The sequence below is a fragment of the Mercenaria mercenaria genome, chromosome 9, assembly GCF_021730395.1.
Source record: "Mercenaria mercenaria strain notata chromosome 9, MADL_Memer_1, whole genome shotgun sequence".
Classification (NCBI taxonomy): domain Eukaryota; kingdom Metazoa; phylum Mollusca; class Bivalvia; order Venerida; family Veneridae; genus Mercenaria; species Mercenaria mercenaria.
In genome coordinates, this window is record NC_069369.1 from 82,962,992 (window position 1) to 82,982,731 (window position 19,740).

At 35.5% G+C, this 19,740-nt stretch overlaps 1 protein-coding gene across 6 annotated transcripts in view; it reads left to right on the top strand.

The window, feature by feature from the left end:
• The window catches only part of LOC123546334 (1-phosphatidylinositol 4,5-bisphosphate phosphodiesterase epsilon-1-like), a 250,351-nt gene that overhangs the window by 123,881 nt on the left and 106,730 nt on the right, over positions 1-19,740 (top strand). Inside the window, exon 1 of one of the 6 annotated variants that reach the window (XM_053551899.1) lies at positions 2,955-3,059. The exons of the other annotated variants lie outside the window; for them this stretch is intronic. The gene's annotated coding sequence lies outside the window, so the exon portion shown is untranslated. Of the gene's footprint in view, positions 1-2,954; positions 3,060-19,740 lie in introns of those variants that run through there. 6 annotated transcript variants of the gene reach the window in all.

Sequence of the window (19,740 nt, forward strand, 5' to 3'; positions counted from 1 at the left end):
TAAGGAAGAGAGCTCAAATAAGACAGCAGTATTTCAATCTTAAATATAAAACATTCATTTCCGTTCGTGGTTCCCCTACCTATGGCCGGGAAACAGTCGTTTTGATTATAAATGAACCATTGAAATTCTTGCAACAAAACTTTATAATATCCAAGTAAAAATATCTTAATTTTAGCCTGAAAATGTCTAAGAAATTGTAACAAATTCCTAAATTTAGTCCTAATTTTTGTTTAAAATCGCCTTAAAATTTGCCCTAAATTTTTGTTGTCAGAAGATGCTGGGCAGCCTGGAAATATTAAAATGTCAAGAATTTTCCCTGCTACGTTTTAGTTTAAATCTATTGTACGCTCGGGGATATACATTGGTGAATAACCAGATAGTCAAAGATCTACTAGTACAACATTTACACGTTATTAATTGAACTCTACCGACACTATTGTACGGTCAATATCCTCTGAAATTTCAATAGACATTCATAACGCACTGGAGAATTGGACAGGTTCGATTTTTGTTGCAAATATTTACAGAGAAACATCAATGTAACTTTATTTTTTCTCGGCCATTTTTCATGTTCAGGGTGACGTTTTCAGTACATTTCCTTTAATCTTTTATCAATTTGTTTTAAAGGACATCATCTTGGTCAGTGTACGAATCATTTCAGATTTTATAAGTCATAGATAGAATGTTCTTGGAATAAAAGTTTCCACATCGAATAATGAAGTGTTCATAGCAGCCTCCAAGTAAATAATGCTAAAACGCATTACTTATAGACGTTCTACTTTTTGTTATAACTGCATTGTTAATAATAATCATTGAAAATTTACAAGTTGTCAACTTGACATGCTTTATTACTTTTTTATTCCGAGATAGATATTTGCATTCTTATTGCAAAGCACGAAAAGTATAAAGAAGGAAAGAAAAATAATTATTTTGACGCATTACTATATTGTATGAATATGGAATATGATAGCATGCTGTAGTAATTTTCTCATGAATAATTAACATGTTTTCTTAAAGTGATATTTTCTCTTGACACTTGAAGAATAAAATTGTGATATCTGTTTCATAGGTATAGAGCACAAGAACCTGCAATTCTATCTATAAGCCACCACAAGTCTATATATTGAATTACATTTCAATTACATTTTACATGCTTAATGGATTAAGGTGACCTATAGGCCCATTGGGCTGGGTGCTCTTTTGTATTTTAATTATTGTTATAACTGTATTATTAATGCACATGTCACTATAATAAACAGTTTCTTATATTATTAAACGGACACTTCACCCATCACATGAAAACAAGAAAATTTAAAAAAACAACAGTGGGAGTGTACTCTGGTGGTGTTATTGTCTAAAGGCAACTAAAATATACACGGAACTATGCTTGCTGGTCGCTGTCACTGTTACATACGAACAGCAAGACAGTTAAGACAGCACGGCTCGAAAGATATTCAAATGATCGTCGTTCGTCTGTAAATAATTGATGTACCGAATAAACTCTACAAGAAAACAAACACCCGTGCTATAATGAAATATGCCGTTGATATTTTGATAGATTTGATTGCTAATAAATGTTTGCGGTGTCTAAAGTCAGTAACTTTTAACAAATACGTAGTTGCGAAATATTTATATGTATGATGCAGATGGTATTTTACACTTTTTAGAATATGAATATTTGACGAATTCTTATGCGAATATCCGCAACAAATTTCCCCAAAAGTAATGTTTGTGCATTTTTTAATTTAAAACAAAAACTTTTACAAGAATAACTGTTAAATGAAAATTCCAAGAATGGAAAAACAGACTGCCTCTGCATTTAGAAATAAATTCATGTCAAGATATTTACATATATCTTAGTTGAAGGATATTCTCAAAGGTATAACTAAGAGCATGTCCACAATATGAACACGCTTCGTCATTTTTATGTATAAGTAAATGCAGTCGAAACTTAGATTATACGGATGTTTCAGTATTTTGATACTTTTGGGGTACTTTTATTTTACAGCCGCCTTATATCAAAAGTGAAATGATCTGTTGAGCCATACATTTTCATATTTGATTCATTTGGTTGGAAAACGGTTGAAAAGTATCTGTTTTATGCAGTTTTTTTTTCACCCTTGGTCTGATATTCCTGAAGTCATCTACTAACAATTAAGGAACATATTTCAGATGAAGCTGAGAACGTAAATAGAGACGTTTACGTAATTACTTAGACGGTGACGCGAAAATCATAAATACCCTGATTATAATTACTGTACACAGTTCGTAAAGAGAAAATGTTAAAATCTATAAACAGTATGAAAATAACGGATAAGGGTTTGTTAGGAGAATGAACATATGAACTGTTGCAATGGTTACGTATACAGCTGACGTTGTCGATGTGGCTTATGATGTAAGTATACACATTTTTTGCCTACTACAACTATTGGTTCAAAGTTCTTTGAGTGTTTGGTCAATATTTTCATAAGAAGATTTAATGGATTGGCCACCCCACTTTTTTCACGCGTTCTCAGATACGTAATAGCGGAACAATGGGTATATATTTTTTTTTTATGAATATTTTCACGTGGGAGCAATATGAAAATATTCTTATGCAGTAGATAACGTTATTATGTTTACAAATGGCAGGTTTTTGTTGTTTTTGTTAATCATATCAATAATGTTCCGGACAGCTTTTAATCAGACTATATTAGTAACAAAACTTCTGAAGGTGTACATGTTGACATGGCGCGACAAAACGTTCGTATAAAATACAGAATGATTAAAGAGGGAAGCTGCAGTAGTTTATTACAAAGACTACGCGGCTTTTGATACTTGTTTGGTTTTAATAGTCTGCTAACAGATCGCGATACTACACAAGGCTCTAGGAGAAGACTATGCGGCTAGCTCCAATATCCGTGGCAATATCGATTGCCGCTGTCGTAGTTTTGCTTTAAACAATTGAACAACCAGCATACACGGTATCACCAGTCTATACGCGAGTGCTTACTGCCATAACAAAATGTCTCACAGCAAGGAATATTAGGTTTTCTATATCGTCTGCTGCTCGTCTGCTGGTATGTACACAATTTACATTTTGCTTTCTTCGTTTCTGAATTGTTTCAACTCCAGTGGCTTTACTATATTATGTACGCTAGCTGAAACGACACATGATTCATGCTTTAAAATGAGTAATTTAGTATTGATGTGATACGTGCAATTTGATTCAGGTATTCAACATGTGCATTCACGTGCCCCTTGTCTAGTTGCACCGTTACCTTGAATGGAAAATAAATGTAAAATTGTAAGATAAATTTGAAACATTGACGTTTCTTTAATTCCAGACTGGTGCCGTAACAAATATTTCGTTTCAAACCCTTTCATTGCACTGCTTTTCATCACAATAGTTATTTTAATGTAAGTAGATCACATTCTAAAAACAGTTCAAAGACATGTGTCGGATGATAACACTTGATTTAAAATAATGTTGGTCTGTAGGAATGCAACAACAAGTCAATGCTGTTTTAAACATGCTGTTACCGAGTGAAAAGTATAGTTGTTTGTACATTCAGATTCATTCAGCTGCCCATGATCTAAATTGAGTGAACTCTGATCTAATACGAAAACAACGTAAAATGCAACAATAGAAACGTCAATAAATGAGCCGTGCCATGAGAAAACCAACATAGTGGGCGTGCGACCAGCAGTCTGGTCAGGATCCATGCTGTTCGCTTTTAAAGCCTACTGGGGCTATTTTTGCATATTTTTGTCAGTTTTAAGTTGGTACTTCTGCTATTTTATCGAGTTTCACATAATAGAATTTAATCAAACTCTGCACATACCTTTGGTTATATCTACCTAATCTAAAAGAAAATTGTTAGGTCACCATATTAGATTTCGCTTAAATCAAATTACAACGAGGTGGGGTGTGGCGGGCATTTATACAACGCAGGTTGGTACGAAATACTCTTTCAGTGTTTGAGCAAATGCCTTAGAAATATATATATAAAATTTTCAAACAGCAGATTTCTTAATATGCGGATTTAGGGTGTTCCTGAAGCATTTTGATGGTATAGAACAATGAAAGTTTCCGCCTTTTTTTTAACAAAATCTATAGTTTACGAATGTACGGTACGGGTACGGTACGGGATTAGAAACAGCTGTGACTCAATGCAGAGTTTGAGCGATGGTATAAACGACTCCAGTATATGTCGGATTGAAGCAATTTGAACTAAAAGTACTTTAAATGTATATTTTGTAACCATGGCGATACTTACCCTAACCTTTAGTCAGTATATTATACATTTTGTACATTAAATGCATGCGAACATACAATAATTTGCGGATATTTGCCGTACGCGACATTAGATAATTACTTCCGGGCATGCGCAGAAGACCGCACCAAGTCTGCAGTGAGCTATGGCACGGTGTTGGGGTAAATATCGACCCGTCCGGAAAAACTGTAGCGAGTGCCTTTAAATTATCGACGTCATAAACTAAGAAATTACCGGTGAAGGTGTAGGAATATAGATTCGGCAATTTGTCCGAACATTCTTACGAAAAGTACCCATCAAACAACAGAAAGTACCCAGCAAGCAGTACGGAATGAATATAATTTACCGTTACCTACCGAACAAATGTTCTCTCGTTTCCTCGTGCGTCCGTCCGTCCGTCCATCCAAAATTGAAAATGCTTATAATTCAAAACGTTTTTTTAGCTAGAATCACGATACCTCGGATAATTATTAATTAGAACATGACCTTACATATAGTATAATCCTCCTTGATCTAGTAAAAGCTTTTTTTCTTCTCGATTTAGTAAAATAATGGGTATTTTTGACTGTATCGAAGAAGCCTATTGATGGATCCTCATGAAACTTTAAACAAATGAAGATCACTTTATGCCGGCGGTGCACGTGTATTTTTCGTCAGCATTTCTTCAATAATTGCAGATTTATTGCCCTTTGTTTGTTTTTTATTCCATAAATTCCACAAAACAAAATTAACACACTGGCGGATGTTCTTGAAACTTAATTGCTACATCTTTCTAAATATAGTCCCTTCTTTCACAAAACAGTCTATTCGGCAAGGAATATAAAGTCACTGAATTTGCTTGTAGATATTTTATAGACATTTTCTGGGTAGTTTAAAATCCCGCTATTGTTATGTACGTTGTATTTGAACGGTAAACAAATTTATTATTTTGTATAACTTAAGCAGTTTTATACTTTCGTTGATCAATCGGACGCAAGGATCTATAGATCACTGATGATAAATTGACGACTGTGAGTATTATGTATAGGTTAATAAATGGGAGAGCGGTGCCTTTGAGTGATAATGGCCCTGGCAAGGTGATAATAGCCCGAGGGCTTTAGCCCGAGGGCTATTATCTTCTTCCAGGGCCATTATCACTCAAAGGCACCGCTCTCCCATGTATTTACCTGTTTATTACATGTTTACCTATAATATAGTAAGAAATGTTGTTTTTTTTGTGTCATTTTTATGGGTACTTGCATCTTCTGGCACAATAAATTTCAGCTTTTCAGTTTCTATATTATTTGTATTAGAGTCTATTTACTGTATAAAATCAAATACCTGGATAGTTGTACTTTCTTGCTTATTGCATAATTTAGGGATAAAATACGATATTTCACGAAGAATACACGATGTTACGCTCAAGATGATAAAATAAAACGGAAATATTCGCTGTTTTACCTCCACGAAACGCCATGACGTCATTTCTGTTTACAGACGTTAATTTCCCGCGCTAACGCCAGGGCCATTATCGATAATGGCCCCGGGGCTTATTATGATAATGTGATAATGCATGACGCAATGCGATAATGGGAGAATTTTCAACACAAATTTGTTACTATTTATAGGTACTCATGTAATAAAAAGATGAAATACATAAGCAGAATAAGCGTGTGACAGAATCAATTCCATCTCACTTGATGAACACTTAAATATTGATTAAAGCCATTCTTTCGAAGCTTATACAAACTTCTCTTTACCTTCCTTTTTCATAAAATGTATAACTATCTAGCATTGAGAACTTTCAAAAGCGAAAATATTTTTAATTCAGATAACGCGCTTTGATTACCTGCGGCCAGTATATTGGAATGCAACAAGTCAAGTAGTGTAGCACATGGAGACTGGATGATTTCACGTGAATTTTTACCGGTATGCAACTGCCTTATCGCATTTATGGAACGCCGTTATTGCAGTATAGCTGGCACTCTATGTGATATATAGAGAAATGTGACCTGAATTCCTCATTCATTATATTTCATATAATTTATTCAAACTTTCAGCAATAATCAATATTAATACCTAGTGATGCATAAGGGATTTTTTTATTTGCTTTTTAATTTCCTGGATTAAGGTCTTGTGTTGTTTTGCCCTATATGTCAACGAAGTCCAGGTGAAGGCATGAATCACATTTGTGACAGCTCTAGTAAAGTATTTCAATAGTCAAGGAAAGTGACCAGTTGAGATAAAAGTTATGTTATACATGAAAGGGAAATATAGTTATTTTTGCTAAAAACAATAACTTTCAGAATTAAGAAATACATATTTCATTGATCTACATGTAAAACATGTAGAATGGAGTAATATTTCCTACATTAAAGCGTAATGGTATGATAAAAAAAACAAGCAGACTATTCACCCATAAGTTACTTTTTAGGCTGAGTGGTCACACATACATCCATATCAATTTCTGGTTTGAATAACTTCTGGCCGCAGGAAATCTTCCGACTTGTTCTAAAATTGTTTTCGATGATTACACTTATTGCGGCATTGATTCCTTTTTTCACTGGTTGCCTCTGCGAAATTTCCTTAATCAACTGTATTAACTGTCACAATCTAAAATACAAGTTTGAATAAATTCGGAGACTCTCTTTTTTAACACAACGTTTTGAACGATACGATTCGCATGAAGCAGAAACGTTTACATTTTCGCTTTTAGATTTTCCTGGGTATGATTTATCGTCAAGTTATCACTCGCTATCTGTAGATTAAGTTCAAATGGCAATAATATTGGTGTGTTCTGTATGCATATATAAATGTTGTTATTTGCATAATCGTTATCCAATAACGGTAGCCTGTGGCGGAGTTTTAATGATTTTGATACTAGACCGCGCGCGCTATTGCAATTACAATAATAAATCACTAAAATCTAGAAGGTGCATTGAAAACTTACACTTTCCAATAACTGCATCTCTTGTCTGGTCTGGCTATTAGTTGAAATTTATTATGTGGCTAGAAGTAAAAAGAACCATCATTACTTACTAGAATATAAGAGGGTCCTTCCCATCACAATTACTAAATATAAAGTGAACCTACAATAGGCCGCGTGAATTATGCACGGGTTTCCAATGTAGCCATCCCCGCTTGACTAATATTGATGCGATGCTCTAAATAGCTATTCTTTCATTTCAAACTAAGGGCATGAAAAATTCAAACAATCAGCAACATGTTGATATTTGTGGTACATAGACAGGCTTTTAACGGTCGTCATTGATTTGCATTTTAATAGGTGGTGATATAGCGAATGACCATCCAGCTTATGACGTCTTTGATTATTCCTCTAAGGCAATTCTTTCTTGATAATTTTATGTCCTGTCGACTTATCATCGTCGAACTCTTCACTTGAATCGAGATAATTTTCTATTTTTTCAAGAAATGATTATAATACTGGATGTTCACATCTATTTTAAAGGCGCCTTAGTGAAAGACTTAGGAATCAAAGATGTGAAAAGCTGAATAGTCGTACGCAATTATTTTCGTCGCAGGACGAACGGGTCGTATCGACTGTTGATACACGTGTTAATTCCATTTAGGATAAACATATCGTCCCGTTTTTCCCGCTACAATAACAATAGAAACAACATTAATGCTTCCGGTCGGGCCTTCTATCGTCGACGACGGAAAAATGTATGTTTCACTTGGAGTACTCAGGTATGCAAACACGTGAAATTCTTAGTCCTAGGCGATTCCAACATGTTTTTATTTTCATATGTTTTCACTTAAATTATGCTGATATTGAAACTTGGCAACCGTTACCAATATTACGTAATGAGTCAATGCCTTGTAAGGTCAGTGTAATGTGTTGTCCTGACTTCGAACTTTTGATTGCAATGTTGCACTCCAACCGTGTTACTGATGAAACAGTTTACTGATGAAAACGTATTGTCAGTATTAACAACGATTGTTGTTATATTCTTATTCTGGGTGGGCGGTTTTAGTTTAATGTGACACCGCAAGTACAAAAAGTACAGAAAGAGAGTTGTAACTTTTACAACATTGCTAATACATTCACGGTTACAAATATTGCTACATTATACATTGTATCTACTGTTAGCTGCACTCTAAGTACTCTTACTTGTTCGTAAAATGAAACATTCCAGTTTATGTTCGTATTTGCTCAACTTTTAATTAGCACATATTACTTAAATAGTAGAGGGGGGGGGGGGGGGGGGGGGGGGCTTTTAAGGCAAAGGCATCTTGTTGTCAAGGTAGATGGAATTTTTCCGTGGAGATAAGGGAAGCTGTAGCTAGTTTCTCTAAAGCATTTAATAGACACTGTAATTTGCATTTTGATAAATATTGTGTTTATCAGTGCCGGGCTTATCATCAGATGACAGCCAAATTTCCACAGGTTAATCTGTTATTTAGATTTTGCGACATTTGATTTAATGAATATTTAGACAGTGCTTGTGAAAAAATGAAAATCGAGCCACAGAAATAAGAAAAAAATGTAATGAAACGGCTGTCATTTTGGTGTGTGACGTTATCGTTCTTTCCTTATAAACAAAGTGTAAGCGTTTCCATGCAATATTATGTTAATTTCAGTTAAGTGTGGAACTTAAATTGAATGTTTACAGTCTAACATTGAACCTAGGATTAATATTTATATTATGAGTAATAAAATATGAATCAAAATTGGTCAACAGTTTTTGTTTTAAAATGTAGATTATTTGAGCTCTTGAAATGCAGAAATAATTCCTTTCTTAGAAATGCAGCTATGTATTTTTTGACTTACAAACAGTGTTGAGAAGTGTTAAATGTTCCAGAAATGTATTACAAGACCTGAATTTCTATAAATGAAGTTCATCAGGTACACTGTCAGCTTATTAAGGTCGTTTCAAATCTTTATATTTGATAATGTACTAATTAGAAATATTCTGTTTAAGTGTTATTATAACTTATTCGAGGTCCTTCTAAGAATAAAATCATATTATAGTACGAGGAAGTGTTGTTGTACTAGGAAAAATTTTCCGTAACGATATGATTAAATCATGAAGTTCAAGGACGTGTTGTCCGTAACGACAGAATCAAATCATATTATTGTACAATATGTGTTGTCCGTATTAATTTCTTTGATTTAACTACCCTTGATCCTGGTTTCTCTTCATAGTTTGCTAGCGTTTTTCAATATTTGGAGCTCATCTTTTCAAATTGCGAGTCCTATGTTTTATTGATCACAGTATAAACACTCAGCCTGATTTGCAAGCGTCTGGGGAAATCAGATAAAGACTTTCCGCCAAGCGTTACATGTTCGTCTTGTAGAATTTAGTCACCCATCATAGATTTAATACAATTTTATTACTATATAACGAAATAAAAACTGGTGAATTTCACCTTGTAGTATAGTATGTAGCTGAAAATGATGAATGATTTGATTTTGAAGAACAAAGTTTGTAATTTTATTTCAAGAGTAAGCAAAGCATATCAGGAAATGTTTGTATCTAAATAAAACAAAATAATGAATTTGACATACGTTGTATATTATCTAGACGGTATATTTTTGACCCCCAGTTATTAAAATATAGAACACAGCTTTTTTTCGGCGACGCCATCTAAATTCGTTTTCGTTACCTATGCCACGTGACTTCAGTTTGCAAATCAAACTACTTGATAACGCATTATAGATAATTTAAGTAGTGAATTGTTGGTGTGACGTTCTTTATTACGGATTCGATGCTTCTAAGGTCTTGATCACTGAGGCACATCCTATTGCATCGCTCATATGTCAGCCGAAAATCGAAATTGAAAACAAATCAAGACGCGTGGTAGGCCAAATTATGTACCTTTGCATCATGACGAGAAACTGTGTACAGTTTAAGTCAATAAAATGTTCTGTTCTGTTCATTATATTTTTTGTTACTTCTCTGTTGTATACAAATACACATATTAAACAATAATTATAAACAACATCGAGATCGTAACACAAGATATTACAAGATCAGAAGACGGCTTTCTCCTATGAGACAGTGAAAAGCTTAGCAACAAAACCCTAAATCAGATAATTCAGTTGTTATTAATAACAGAAGTATGAATAGATAACGAATTCGGTTAAAGCCGGTAAATCATGAAAACTAAAAACGGAATAGAGGACCACTGTGCCAAGATCATAATTTTATACATTGTTTGATTAACAGCAGCATTAGAGGCCTTAGAAAAACATCTAATTACATTTTCTACTCATGTCAAAATATTGACTGCGTTCAATACCTTGGGAATCTCCAGAAATGAGTTTCTATTAATGGAAAAGTGGATAGTAGGTTTAACAAATAAATATACAGTCACGGTAACACGTTCCCTGTCTGACACAAGTCAAGTCAACTCAAGTCAAGTCAAATAATTATGTCTTTTCATACGCACACTATATTATTAAGGCATTATAAAATACGTATACCTTTCTATACAGAAATATAAGATCAGTTTTAAACATGTACAAATTCTAAGACCTGATATTTAGTATGATGACACAGGTTTATATTTAACCTTCACCCTGCTAAATTTCTAAAATGGACTGGTCCATCATTCAATTTGGGCAATACCATTTATCATTCGGAGGAATGTTTACTGAAAACTTACTGACTGAATAGTGAACAGTGCAGACCATGATCAGACTGCACGGATGTGCAGGCTGATCTTGGTCTGCACTGGTCGCAAAGGCAGAATCAGTCGTGTCAAGCATGGTAAGGGTTACAAATATATGGTCTTACATGGAACATCGGCGGGGGACCATATTTTACTATTTTACTGATCGAAAACCTTTTAAGGGTGACATCGTCATGGGAATGTTGCTATTAGTACATGGACTTGCACCAAAACTTCACTGGTTCTATGGGGGTTTTTCTAAGAGAAGAAGTGTGTAGATATTTTTTTTTTTTTTTTTTTTTGGAATGATACCTTTTATTGAAAACAGCTATTACCCGTATTAGTAGCAGAAATTTTATCTGTTGCAGTCTCTTATAATTCATATATGAATGACATTGTACACTGTATTAATGGTTGTATATTGATGTACAGTGAAGAGACTATAATAAAGAATACAAACGTAATCTGATAGCGTAATACTCGCTAGCATTTAAGGTAAATGCCTGCCAGTTATTTCTTTAAGTAGTAAGTCAAATTCCTTCAAAGCCTTTCCAAGCTACTTCTTTTATGTCTGTCAAAGTGACTCGGAATAATATTCATTAAAAGACTGTGGATAACACCGGAAGTGAAAAATCGATAACAGAGTGACAACAATTAGCGTGCCCTGTAATAATGGAACAGTGCAAAGACTTTGAGTAAAGTATAATACATTTTTTTTCCTTTGAAAGACTCTCCAGCATGAAAACATTTTTTTTCTTTATTGACTTGACGTTCAGTCTTTTATATTTCATCTTTAAAAAGGTCAGTTACGCTGCTAGTGCAAATTTTATGTTTCCGTATACCGTACTCCGGTTTTATACTCGGCTATCAAAAGACATTTAACCATGATTTCCGGTGTATCGACACACGTTCAAAACTACTTAAATAATTAAAGAAAGTCAGTTTCTTCTCTTTAAGTTCTTTCCCAGTTGTTTGCTTTATTGCCTTTTATATTAAATGTCTGAGATCCAAATCCTTTAAAATAGACGAAAACCCCATCCATACAGCACAAATCGTTAAAATTGTACGTTTACTTTAGACAATACATACATATTTACCAATAATGTCTAAACGTCGATTTTAGCACTTCCGATATATTAGTAACTATAATTGTTGCTAATAGCTAATTAAAAGAACGATTCTCAGACTCAGATTATAAGAGGCCAACTAAAAGTTGCATGTTCCTGAAAAGCGTTTTTAATCCCCCGCCGTGGCGGAGGGATTATAGGAATGGTCTACGTCCGTCCTTCCGTCCGTCCGTCCGTCCGTTCTTCCGTCCGTAACAAAATCGTGTCCGGTCCATATCTCCTAAACCCCTTGAAGGATTTTCATGAAACTTGGGTCAAATGATCGCCTCATCAAGACGATGTGCAGAACCCATGAGTCAGCCTTGTCGGTTCAAGGTCAAGGTCGCAACTCAAGGTCAAAGGTTTGAGCCTTCCATTTTGTGTCCGCTCTATATCTCTTAAACCCCTTGAAGGAATTTTATAAAACGTGGGTCAAATGATCACCTCATCAAGACAATGTGCAGAGCCCATGAGTCAGCCATGCCGGCTCAAGGTCAAGGTCACAACCTCAACGGTCAAAGTTTGAGCCTTCCTTTGTGTCCGCCTCTATATCTCCTAAACCCCTTGAAGGAATTTTATGAAAACTTGGGTAAATGATCCCTCATCAAGACGATGTGCAGAACCCATGAGTCAGTCATTGCGGTTAAGGTCAAGGTCACAACTTAGGGTCAAAGGTTTGAGCCTTCCATTTTGTGTCCGCTCTATATCTCTTAAACCCCTTGAAGGAATTTTATAAAACTTGGGTAAAATGATCACCTCATCAAGACGATGTGCAGAACCCATGAGTCAGTCATGCCGGCTTAAGGTCAAGGTCACAACTTAGGGTCAAAGGTTTGAGCCTTCCATTTTGTGTCCGCTCTATATCTCCTTAAAACCCTTGAAGGATTTTCATCAAACTTGGGTCAAACGATCACCTCATCAAGGGATGTGCAGAACTTAGAATCAGCCATGTCAGCTCAAGGTCAAGGTCACAACTGAAGGTCAAAGGTTTGAGCCTTCCATTTCGGTCCGCTCTATATCTCCTAAACCCCTTGAAGGAATTTTATAAAACCTTGGGTCAAATGATTACCTCATCAGAACGATGTGCAGAAATTATGAGTCAACCATGCCAGCTCAAGGTCAAGGTCACAACTAAGGGTCGAAAGTTTGAGCCTTCCATTTGATGTCCACTCTGTATCTCCTTAACCCCTTGAAGGATTTTCATCAAACTTGGGTAAAATGATCACCTCATCAAGAACGCATGAGTCAGCCATGTCAACTCAAGGTCAAGGTCACAACTGAAGGTCAAAGGTTTCAGCTCTGTATCTCCTAAACCCCTTGAAGGATTTTCATGAGACTTTGGTCAATTGATCACCTCATCAAGACGTTGTGCAGAAATCATGAGTCAGCCATGTCAGTTCAAGGTCAAGGTCACAGCTAAAATCAAAGGTTTACCCTTTCACTATCCATAGCAGTGGCAGGGGATTTAGCTGTCTTTCAGACTGCCTTGTTTGAATTCGGCTTCTCTGTTCTTTTTATAGAATTAAGAATTGTATTACTGAAAAATAGTTTTGACATTATTTAAAGTTCAATGAATAAAATATGATTCATTTTCAATGTTTTAAAACGATAGCTTTCTATACAAAAATACGATTATGTAAAATAGGACAAAGCAAGGGAAAACAAAACATTGGCGCCCGCCTCGGAATGGTCAGTGACTGAGAACCACTGAATCTTATATAAAATGAACGACTTGTTGTTTATAAGTAAGGTATGATTTGTTAACTGTGCAGCAACTGTGGAGCAAGAGTTCCCATTTTTCCCCAAAACTTTGCATTGATTTCTAGAATTTGTTTTTGCGTAGCTTTCCAAAACAATCTAACACAGTAATTGATCATTCAGTTCAATAAACAATTGAATATAATTAATTGAATATGGACACACGCGTTATATTGATGGAGTATATAGAGAATATATGACTACAGAGAGAAAGGCGCCGACATTGAACTCATTGTAGGAGAAATATGATACAAAACTGTAATATTCTTTGATCATGAAGTGATGGAACGTACTGTCGTTTTTCATGTTTCTCCGCTGTTTGATGAGCGAGACACAGAGAATATTACAATGGTTATAAACTGTTAGTTGTTTTAGTTGTCATGCAAGTTGTCATGCAAGTAAGTATGGTATATAAAAAACATCTACGATACGATGAACATTTTACGTCAGTAGTCTGTCTGGAAATTAATAGTGTCTTGTGATTTCTTAAGCATATTTCGGTGTCTTACAAAACATATTGTTTTCTGAGCTGATGAGGTAATAAGCATCCTTTAAAGATGTAATATCCTCAACTTCCACTAAAATAGAGGTAACAAGCATCCTTCAAAGATGTAATATCCTCAACTTTCACTAAAATAGAGGTAACAAGCATCCTTCAAAGATGTAATATCCTCAACTTTCACTACAATGGAGGTAACAAGCATCCTTCAAAGATGTAATATCCTCAACTTTCACTACAATGGAGGTAACACGCATCATTCAAAGATGTAATATCCTCAACTTTCACTACAATGGAGGTAACAAGCATCCTTTAAAGATGTAATATCCTCAACTTTCACTAAAATAGAGGTAACAGGCATCCTTTAAAGACGTAATATCCTCAACTTTCACTAAAATATTTCAGTATTAACTTTCAGCGCGAAAGTCAGGATAATATGTAATTTGTCCATGTATAGTATTTTGTCAATAAAAAATTATATTGAAAGTTCAGCAATGACGCGATAGAATTGATACGACTAATTTCTATCCATTTTGTGAACATTCTAAATTAGCCTTGAAATGTTCACTGATGTAAGCGTGCCTCAATAAAACTTTTATCATATATAATAACCGAGCTGCGATGGCCTAATAGATAAGGCATCCGCCCCGCAATCGGGAGGTCGAAGGTTCGAGCCCTGTCAGAGGCGGTACTTGTTACTGAAGAGAGACCGGTTGGTGAGCCGCCAGCTAGTTAAATAATGGTTACCGATTGCCTACCTGCCTGGTGACTGGCATTAAAAATAGGAATCGGGAAGTAATGCTGTTCAATGTATGTACGTGTCTCCTAAGCCAACTTGGCTCTTTCAGTAGGGGGACACAATAATAATAAACAATAGTAATAATAATAAACAAACACTTTACTTCTTTTACTATAACATAATATATATAATAAAAGTTAAGGGTAGATTTCCCGGAAGCACAGAGCACCCCAAACACAGCCACAGAGTCATGCGTCGTGAAGTAGGCCCGCAACAAAAAGAAGCTGTAAACAGAAAAATATTGTAGACGGGTTTCTTCAAAAATCTAACAACAAGTACATTAATTATATGCAAAATGTATACAGAAAAAGGCGAGTATGAGAAAACTGTGCATACTTTACTGAATGAGTCCCAAAAAGTCACATCAGTAGGGTGGATGGAGCTTAATTTTATAGCCTGAATGGTGCGACGATTTGCCTGAAATCCAAATAAAGTATTGAGACATTATATATAAAAATAGACTAAGAAACTCAGAATGCATTTCGAATTTTCCGACCGATTTTAATGCCTTTGACGTATTTTACCGGCGTCCATTATGGTATTGCGTCGGCACTTGAGAAATCGTTATTGTTTTTAGGTATATAATAAGCAAATCTTAAACTGCAATGACTCTCCTTACGTTGTTATTAGCACTACGCCCTCGTGCAATATAGGTTCAGTCGTGGTAGTTATAACCGCTTACTGAGGCCCGCTATTGCCGTTTAATATGTGTATATGTATATGTTATCCAGATAATGAGCAGTCTGTTTCATTCATACGGATGAGAGAACGAAACTGCTAGACCACCAGACATTCTACTTTTCCAAATAAAACGTTTCATTTAATAAAACTATCCCAGTGTCACATTATATCTTTACAATTGGCCGTAAAGGCCTAATAAAACAATTAATGATATTGTGCTATCTTCACATATAATTCACATACAAATTTTAAATATTTGGTGATTACTGAATGACAGACACTCAGCCAGTCCAGTAACACAACTTTGCGCATGCGCACGTATCAATAATTTTATTCTATTGTGAAAAAGCTGTGTGGGGCTGTGTTCGAATACCTTTTAACTGCAAAGTCGGGTATTATTGCAAAAGAAAGACTTATTTATTATTATATTCTTTTTTTAACGACGAGTGCTGAAGTTCACGTATTGATACCACTGACTATATATCTAGCTGACAACATTCACAATGATAAGTGATAGGAAAGAAAAAACTCATTATCTCTTTTACACGTTCTGTACCTTAAGGGAATGGAAATGATTCCTGTCTTTCATCTTGAAATTGTGATATATATTCTCTGTGTGTATCACTCACGAACTTAATTCCGGGCGTCTCTTTCATAGTCCAGTAGCTTGGTACAATATGTATATCACTTCCAGTTATAGAAAATGTCAGACTTTGATCCGTGGCTTTCCTGTTGGATATATATCCTTGTTTTTTATGTATTATATGTACTATATGTACTATTAAGTATAAGGTACACGCGGTGTCTAATTGTATACGACCGTTGACTTCATCCAGTTTACCTTTCGCACGTGGGCTCGAAATACCGCTTGAAGTATAGAAATGTTTAATCATTGGACGCTACCCAGTGGTATTAATGAAGGATTGATCTGCTAACGTGACCCTTCCTGACTGACGTAGTTATAACCTTCCGTAATCATAAAACGTGGGAAGTCTCCATATATGGCATAAAACTGCGTTAATTTGGCAACAAACCCAAAAGCACCACATAAGAGCATTGAATGATTTTTTATTTTCAGTAGTTAAAGTATTCTGGATTTTAAAAGATAAAAGGCAAAGGTAGATTTCAATAAATTAGATTGATTAACTGTGTTTTGTTAACTACCCGCTAATATTTGCAATTTAAGTCCTAACCCGTATGCGAGTACGAGAGGATTTACATATGTAATGTTTTCGGATCCCAAGAATGAATACGTAATATCAATTTTCATTCCTTGCCTTTGAAGTATTCCCCTTTATATTTTGAATGCATTTATACAGTCACAGTTAGTCATACCGAACATACACTGGTAAAGACCTGCGTCTTGTCGGTAGCCAAACTGTCTGCAAGACGTGTGATAGTTTAGTCTGGGGGAAAGAAATTGGCACCAAATCTGGTGAATAAGGTTCACGTGGAACAACACGGTCATTTCCACCTTTAGAAAAGCAATAACAGCGGCTGACGTATGGGAATGGGCGCTGGCAAGCAACAGAAACAAGAATTTATTGCTTGACCAGGACAGCGCTTTGCTCTGCAATATTTTAATGGGTTTTTTTTGCACGTCATCCATGTAAAATTTTTCCACTTTAATACATATTTCCTCTGGTGTACCGCAATTTTAAGAAGTGGACCATGTATGCTGAAAAAATATCACATACATCACTTTCAGTTGAGGCACTTGGCCCTTTGAAGGGGCCGTTAGAGCGAAATATAGAAATGTTTTAAACGACTTCTTGTCATGAAGCGCTGAGTGCATCTTCCTCAATCTTGCCTACCACATCATTGTAATATCCTCTCCATAATTTGTCCAAATGAGTGCAGTTGGCCTCTTTAAGACGCCACTAGGGCTTAAAATACATTTGTTAATATCAAACGATTTTTTCTCATGATGGATCTTCATCAAACTTAGGCTGTGTCAGTATTATAAGTTCCTCTCGGTAATTTGTGAAAATGGGGCAATATGCAGCTTAAATGGGCCATTAGAGCTAAAATTAGAAATACCCATAATCCACTTCTTCTCATGAACCACTGGCTGGATCTGCGTCAAACTTGGTGTGTAGCATAGTACTTCTGCCAATTTTGATCAATGGGAAGGCTAGGTCCAGTGTAGGGACCACTATTACTGAACATAGGCATGTCTTTAAACGACTTCTTCTCATGAACCGCTTGATAGATGTTCATCAAACTTGTTTCCGTAGCATGATTGCAAGGTCCTCTCCCAAACATGTTCAAATGTGAGCACATGCCCCCGTTAAGGTGCCACCAGAGCTAAAGATAGAAACACCTCTTATGGACCGCTTGATGGATATTCATCAACTTGATCTGTAGCATCATTGCAAGGTCCGCTTCAAAATTTGTTCAAATAGATTTGATTGGTCCCTTTAGGGGACACCAGAGCTAAGAATAAGAAAAAGTACTTGAAGTTTGGTCTAATAGTAACGCATTTTCGGCCATCACAGCAAAATAATTTTAAACTTTTATTTGAATGAACTTGTTAAAGGATGTTCACGTATCTTTGTCAGAAACATGGACAGAGCCTCTTCAAGTGAGCGACTTGGGCCCATTTGGGCCTCTTGTTAGTTTAAGCCTCAAAATACGAAAACCACTTGCGCACACCACCTAATTTATTCTCAGGGTCCTAAAACTGCTAGTTTTACTGATTTTCTCCGTAACAGATTTAGATTTAGGCGTAAAGTTTTTTCTTTTAACCAAGAATCAAGACTGAGTGCGGATGTTGCGTTTGTTTGAAACTTTATAACCCTGTTACACTAGAGCTTATAGTTTGAAAATATACCTATATTGTTTGTTCATACATATAGCAGTGTATTGGTTTTAAAATGTGTCATGTTCACTGTGACCTTGTCCTGTAACTATGTAATTTTCAAAAATTGTCTACCGTTTCCTAGCAACCGGCCATCATTTAGTCGATGTCAATTTAGAATGGCATTTAATTTGTCTTAGATGTCAAATTTCTTCACTAAATTATTTTAATTCCGGCCGAAGGCCGGTATTGATTTCATCCTTACTTCCTGTTTATATCTCGGGTGAAGGTCATTTAATAGCTGATTAAAACTGTACATTTTGATTTGTGGATGAAAAATCCCACAGGTTTCCGAATGGAATAGATAATATTTTCTTAAGGGTAGTGCATGTGCTCTGAGCTGTATTGTTAGACAGTATAATCCGTCGCAAGGCTCCTGTGGAAATAGCTAAAGCTGAATCCCCTGCTCTGCCACTCTGATATACGGATTGATCTTCCGTAAACGTCTTAGATATCATTATATATAATGTCTCGATCCTAAACGATTTATGGTCAACTCGTCCTCTAGTCAACTCGTCCGCCAGTCAACTCGTCCCCATTTTGGTCATTTCGTATCCCTTGCCTATTTCAAACATGGTCATTTCGCCAAAGCCCCCCCCCCCCCCACCACCACACACACACTTTTCTGCCCCCCTCCACCCCTTTATAAAAGGTCTTATTTTTTGTCAAAGTATCCAAGATTATGATTGATATAATTATGATATGAAATATATGTTCTGTAAAATATGTTCTACAAAAAAACATGACAATTTTATTTATTTTTTTTTTTGCTTTATAAATACCCGATCGTATGTAAAAGTGCAGAGTGCATGCACGTTTCGTAGCTTAAAGTGTGCATTGACTAAAATGCGGCCATGTACCTTTTTTAAATATGCTTCTTCTTTACTGATATAGTGTCCAACTAGGCAGTCACTTGTGTATAAGGATACATTCTTACTAAAATGGTGATATTATACCAGTGAATTTACTTGAATAAAATACTAAATAAAGTTTAGACTTTTTCGAATAAAAATACGTCGGAGTTTATACACTTCGAAAAGATATCATATGATTTTGTGATTGTGGAGCCATGAATTATTTAATTGATGTATCGGGACATGCTCAGTGTCTTATCACACGTGTGAATCACCATAAGTTGTTTAACAGGAATTTACATCGCGTTGATG